General features: G+C 48.7%; 1 pseudogene; it reads right to left on the bottom strand.

Annotated features, from left to right (window-relative positions):
• Positions 1-3,865: 3,865 nt before the first annotated feature.
• Positions 3,866-5,508, bottom strand: LOC127187479 (elongation factor 1-gamma-like; annotated as a pseudogene).
• Positions 5,509-6,837: the final 1,329 nt, after the last annotated feature.

The raw sequence follows: 6,837 nt of genomic DNA, 5'->3' as shown, positions 1-6,837 counted from the left end.
GCTTTTGTTTTTTGGTGGGGTTTTCTGTTGTTGTTTTAAAGATTTATTTCTTATGTACACAGTGTTCTGCCTGCATGTACACTTGCACACCAGAGGAGGGCAGCAGATTTCATTATAGATGGTTGTGAGCCACTAAGTGGTTGCTGGGAATTGAACTCAGCACCTTTGGAAGAGCAGACAGTGCTCTTAACCTCTGAGCCATCACTCCAGCCCTTCTGTTTGTTTGTTGCTTGTTTTCTTTTCTTTTTTTTTTTTTTTTTTATACTATCATTCAGTGGACTTCTAACTGCATCCACCCCTTCCTTCTATGGCCTAATCAGCCAATGCAGTTTCTTTAAAACAAAGGCTAAGGGCTGGAGTTATCTAAAGTTGTGCCTCAGTGGTAGAGCTACTACTGTCTAGCATGTGCAAAGCCCTGAGTTCCACCTCCAGGATGGGGGTTAAAAAGAAAGAAAATAAAAGAAGGATAGAAAAAGAAACCAAAGGTTAGATGAAATCTGTCTGCATTCAGAACATGCCAGTGCATCTCCTCCACTCCGTTACCCTAGCCCACAAGGCTTATCCGTCATATTGGAAGAGCAGACTATGGAGTTTACGTCACAGGCATCTTCCGGGAAGCCTGAAACATGCAGAACGCTAGGCCCCATCACTGGCTCTGTGACTCACAACCTGCATGTTATGACGCCCCCAGCAGCCACATATACACAGTCAAGTATGAAAAAAATGACACATTGGCCAGGCACAAAGGTTTATGCTTTAGTCTCAGCTACATGGGAGTCTGAGGCAGGAGGATGCCTTGCTGGCTGAATAACAGCAAGACCTTGTCTCCAAAAGGAAAAGTGATGAGAAAAAGGAAAGGGAGGGTCTCTGAGAGGAAGGCGAGAGTGTGTACCTGATCTGACCATGCCCCCCAGGATGTGTTTCTCTACCCTCAGGAGCCACACAGGCCTCCTGGTCTCCAAGCATCAGGCACTCTCCTGCCTCAGGACCTTTCCACATACGGTTTCTCCTGCCTAGAAATCCACGTGGAATACCTCTCTCCACTTGCTTCAGACCTCTTCAAACTCACTTTGTCTAGTCTCTTCTGCCATCTACGTGGACTCATCACCTCAACATCTCATACCCACATTTAACCTCTGACCTTTCTGTTCTCCATAGCACATGGACACAAGCTTTTGGTATGTTTTGTTCTCTCTTCTTGGAAGCAGGGAGGTCTTGTGTGGGGGAGATGCAAATTTCTGTGTTTCGGATTGTGTCTCCAGCACATAGAACCTTCTTGGTCAGAGCGCATGCTCAGTAGATGTTTGCTGAACAATTAAACAAGACCATACAGGCAGCTTCTCTATGACTGTCATGGGATGCATGAGAGGTGCACCTTCTATCATCATCTTTGGTTTCTAAGATTTTTTTTTACAAAAATACAAATAATTGTATTTTTACAGTGATAAAACTGCGTAAAATGGCTGGGCACACACCTGAAATGGGCACACACCTGCAATCTCAGCACTCAGGCAGGCAGAGGCAGGTGGATTTCTGTGAGTTCAAGGCCAGCCTAGTCTACAAAGAGAGTCCAGGACCCTGTCTTGGAAAAAAAATGTAAAATGAAAAAACAAATTACTTCTCTCTGCCCCCTCCCTCCCCTTTAATTGTTCTATATGGATTAGACCCAAGGTCTTCTGTGTGCTTACCATCACTTTAACACTGAGCTGTAACCCAAGGTCTTCTGTGTGCTTACTATCACTTTAACACTGAGCTGTAATCTGTCCTCTGGCTCTATTTTCAAATGAAGAAACACCACACAGTTCCTGTTTGGATTGGATAGTACACGAAGCAGAATCAGCCAGATGGGGCAGAACTGCACTTTCTACTGCCCAGCTAAGAGGCCACAAGGAGCCCGTCCTCCAGAGTGTCACAGCAGGAGGCCAAGGCTGTGCTTCACCAGCCTTTGCGAGCCTTACCCAGCCCTGCCTGTACTGCTTTCCGGGAGCGCTCAGGTCTGAGAACACCGGTCATCTCGGCCCTGGTTGGCTATGCTTTCCTTCTTCCTTCTGGAGCCTGGCTTTGAAGTCAGTGGGCTCCAAGCACTGGGAGCCTCGGAGCACAGGTGCAGGAAGGGAGCCTGGGAGGGAGGTCTTCCATCTCAGCTCTGGAGTTTCCAGCGGGGGTGGGGTGGGGTGGGGGTGGGTGGGGGAGTGGGGGCTGGGGGCTGGGGTGCTGAGGGGGCCATTCCAGGGCCTTCAAGCCCTGAAGCCTGATGCACTTGTTCTCACACAGCCTGGAAGCAACAAGTGCCCAAGGCCAGGAGGAACTAGGCAGGGGACAGGGTAACTCTAGGCCCCCAGGGCTCACTGGGCAATTTCCTGGCGTGCATACCTCTATCGCTACCTTGATCTCATGGCTCCCATTCCACAACGCAAAAAGAAGTTTAAAAATAATCCACTTAAGTATCAAAGAACAAAATCACAGCAATTTAAAGATCTCAATTGTCTTTATTTTCAATTCTCCTCCCCCTCTTCCTCTTCCTCCTTCTTTTTGAGAGAGGGTTTTGGGGTCCTGGACTCTCTTTGTAGACCAGGCTGGCCTCGAGCTCATGAAGATATGCCTGCCTCTGCCTCTCGAGTGCTGGAAATCAAGACATGCACCACCATGCCTGGCTTATTTCCAATTCTTGATGTCTCATAGCATGAAACATACCTAGTGTTCTGACAGGCCAGGCAGAGAAAGTAGGTCGTGTAGACAGAGAAGAACTGAAGAGAGCAGAGACAAAGGTCAAAAGGTCTATTGTCATTTCTTGTAAAGGAGGTACAGGAATAGAAAGCAATGGGCAAATGACAGTGGCTCACCCCAAGCCCCTTCAATTCCCTGCTCTGTGCAAGGAAGAATGGGGATGGAACTTCATCAGCAGCCCCACTAAGAACAGCCTGGGGTGGGACACATGGTTGTTTGCTCTGTTTCCTCTGAAGATGACATCAGCAGCCTAGTTTCGTCTTCGTGACATGAACTTTAGCATGAACAACTGCATTTAAGCTATTTGTGAATGGGTTTGGGGTGTGCACATATGCACAGTCAGGTGAGTGATGCACCTGGAGGATAACTTCTCCTGTCATCTTCAGGAGCATTAGCTACTGCCTTTGAGATAAGAGTCCTTCCGTGGCCTGGAGCTTATGAATTAGGCTAGACTGCCTGGCAGGCAAGGCCCTCTTGTCTCCCCAGCCCTGATACTACAAGTACACGTGGCACACACCACCATCCTTGGCGGTTTGTTTGTTTGTTTGTTTGTTTGTTTGCTTGTGTGCTTCAGACAGGATTTCTCTGTGTAGCCTTGGCTGTCCTGGACTGGCTTTGTAGACCAAGCCAGCCTCAAACTCACAGCAATCCACCTGCCTTTGCCTCCCCAAGTGCTAGCACTAAAGGTGTGCACCACCACACCTGGCTTATCCTTGGCATTTTTAAGTGGGTTCCAGAACCTGTGTCTTTGTACTTGCAAAGCAAACACTTTACAGACTGAGTCATGCTCTAGCTCTTTGGGTTTTTAGCTTGTCTACTGTGCCCAGTCCAAAAGAATGGCCCCCTGTGATACTTCTGTAATATAAGAAACAATCTTGGGCTGGAGAGATGGCTCAGAGGTTAAGAGCACTGGCTGCTCTTCCAAAGATCCCATGTTCAATTCCCAGTAACCACATGGTGGCTCACAACCATCTATAATGAGATCTGATGCCCTCTTCTGGTGTTTAGGTGTACATGCAAACAGAACACTGTATACATAATAAATAAAAATCTTTTTTTTTCAGTGTTCAGTTTCCTTTAGTGACCCCCATCTTCTTCGAAGGGTGGGTGCAGGCAGCTAGGCAACTGCAAGACATGTTCACTTGAAGATCTTGCCTTGATTGAGGGCTTCGCCCACGTGATGGAAGGCCCGCTCCCAGGCAAAGTGCTCTCGAACCAAGGTCTGGGTCTCCTCGCTACCAGAATCCAGTTTCCAGCGTGTATGCAACTCATAGTCCTCCTGCCAATCTGGACTCAGCAGAAAGGCAAGTTCTTGACCTCGGAAGACCCAAATGCCAGAAATGGAGCTGCTGTTGTTGTTTCCAAAGAAGACACTAGCACAGGCATTTGAGAGATCCAGCCTAACTCCGTTTTGAAGCAGGGCCAAAAAGGGGACAGGCCCTGAAGAATTCCACTCTGTAGAACTGACAATTCTAGCCCACACAAACAGGGACTTACCCTACTCGCCCCTCCCCCAGACAGTCAAAACCACAAGATCCCCTCTGACCCTGAACACCTCCGGCCTGAGGCACAGTTTTAGAACTACACAATAGAATTAAAGGTCAGAGGCATAGTTATAGAGCTACCCAATAGAATTAAAGGTCATGTTAAGTAGCCAATAGGATTGTTACAAATCTGGCTTTAAGAAAAGTATAAGAACTCAGTGCTCTGGTTACTCTCCCTAGGGTTGCCTCTCCCTCAGGTGCAGGTGGACTTCTTTGCCTTTGCATCGAACTGGGCCAGTGATGAGGTTGCAACCCATGAAGGTCTGGGAGAGCTCTTCAGGGAAGCCGTACTCCGCATACCACAGGAACCACTCATCCTTATCAAAGTGCTCCCAAACATGGCAGCGCCACAGAGAGGGTGTCCTCATTGGAGTAGTCTTGAGCAGGTGAGCAAAAGTGGCCTTGGCCTTGGGCTCAGCAGCCCGTGCCTGCTCACACTCGTCTGTCTCCTCCTCCTCAGGAGCTGGGGCAGCTGCCTCCTTTTCCTCTTTCCGCTCAGCCTGGGGCTTCTGCTTTTCTTCTCGTGAACCCCTTTATTTCCTTGGTGTGTCCTTTTTAGGTTGGCTCGCTGCAAACTTCTTAACATCAGACTGTGCCATCTCCCACACAGCTTCACTTCCCCCAAGACTGCCAGGATCTGCGGCTGGTTAATTAATGCAGGTAAGGAACCACCGATTGGTATTAGGGAAGGCCTGCCGAAAAGAAGGCTCTAAGATCTGTTTATGGAGCCACAACAGGGTGCAAACAACTGTGATATCAGCCAGTGACACTCGCTCACCCACCAGAAAAGTCCTTATCTTCAAGTGAGCGTCCAGCAACCCCAGGATTCGCTTCACCTCCTCTTTTGCATTTTCGGGGGCCTGTTTGTTGTGGTGCATGATGCCCAAGGTAGGGAACACTCGGGTGCTGACTGGCGGAATGACGCCACTGTCAGCAAAGCTCACCCACTGCACCACCTGAGCTGCTGCCTCTGGTGCACTTCCCCGCGGCTCCTCGTTACTTACGTAATAGGCGATGGCATTGCTCTCAAACACACAGAATTCGTCATCACCCTCAAATGCTGGAACCTTGTCAGCAGGAAATTTTCGGATAAGTTCGGGGCTTCAGTTGGTTTGGCCGAAATGGAAGCGGGTTGGTGTGGAGAGCACCCGACCCTGAGCTCCGCTGTACTGAGCGCCATGAGGGCCTTGAAAGACCTCCAGTTTTCAGGACACGTGTAAAGGGTCCCAGCCGCCATGGTGATTCCGCAGAGAAAGGGGCGGGCAATAAATAAAAATCTTTAAGAAGGAAAGAAAAGGAAACAATCTCAGGCTATGGATATCGCTCAGTGGTGAAACACTTGCCTGGAATGCAAAAAGCCCTGGATTCCAGCACCATGAAAAAGTAAGTAAATAATAACCATTTTGGCTGGTAATTGATTCTTTGTGACCCTCTTCCATTATTAAGGCCTAGGGTGATGTCACCAAATCCTTCCACTGTCTAGTCAGTGGCCTTCAAAGAACCTCTAAAGCTCCTACTTCCTCTTTGCTCTCTCTCCTCCATCTTATTCATCCCTCACTCCGCCACCCCGCACACCCCACACACCCCACACTTTTTTCAATTGACACTCATAGGGTATCATGGGGCTCTTCTGTATACACCTCCCAGAGCTGAGGAGCATCTATCTACCAGGCAAAGGCCCAGCCAGCACTAGGCAAGGTCATAATACACGTGCAGATCCTAGGGAGGCAATGCAAACCTGAAGCAAGGAGTTCATGGCAGGGCGTTGAAGGGAATGATGGCGGGAAGGAGAGAGCCAGAAGCCAGCGTTCTGAGTGGCTTCTCGTTTCTCACAGACTCAATGATGACATCAAAGTATAGGGTCACTCTATATAAATGGGCCCTATGTCAGTAGAAGCCTCCTGGTCCCTACCCAACTGCAGCAGGCACAGGGTCTCACTGGGCAACACTGTGGATCTGTATAATTTGTCTACCCTCTGCAGAGTTAGGCCCAACAACACACAGAGACACACAAAACAAGAGAGCGCACCATCAAGAACAGGAGGGGTCTGGAGAGATGACTCAGTGGTTAAGAGCACTGCCTGCTCCTCCAAAGGACCCAGGTTCAATTCCCAGCACCCACATGGTAGCTCACAACTGTCTGTAACTCCAAGATCTGACACCCTCACACCAATGCACATAAATTAAAATTAAATAAAATATTTTTTTAAAAGGCCAAGAGCAGGAAAGGGCAGGAGGTAAATGACAGGGCCAAGGAGAGTGACAGAGTGACACCTTTCTGGGGACCTGAATCCCCCATCTTCGTGCAGTTCTGCTCCACTGTGTTCTGAGACATTGCATGAGTCACTCCATGGTAGAGCAGCCTTAATTAGCTCCAAGCACATGTTCACTAAAGCTGGTCAGCACCCAAACATGCTAACACTGTTAGTGCTGGGGGTGGAACCCAGGGCATTACATATGCCAAGCACATATTCTTCCATGGAACTACACCTGGGAACTCATTAGTCCCACATCAATCTGAAAATGTCATGCCCTTTCTGAGAACTGGAATGCCTCCCCAAATCCT

Source organism: Acomys russatus, chromosome 4, assembly GCF_903995435.1.
Source record: "Acomys russatus chromosome 4, mAcoRus1.1, whole genome shotgun sequence".
Lineage (NCBI taxonomy): Eukaryota > Metazoa > Chordata > Mammalia > Rodentia > Muridae > Acomys > Acomys russatus.
This window is presented reverse-complemented; position numbering and strand designations above follow the sequence as displayed.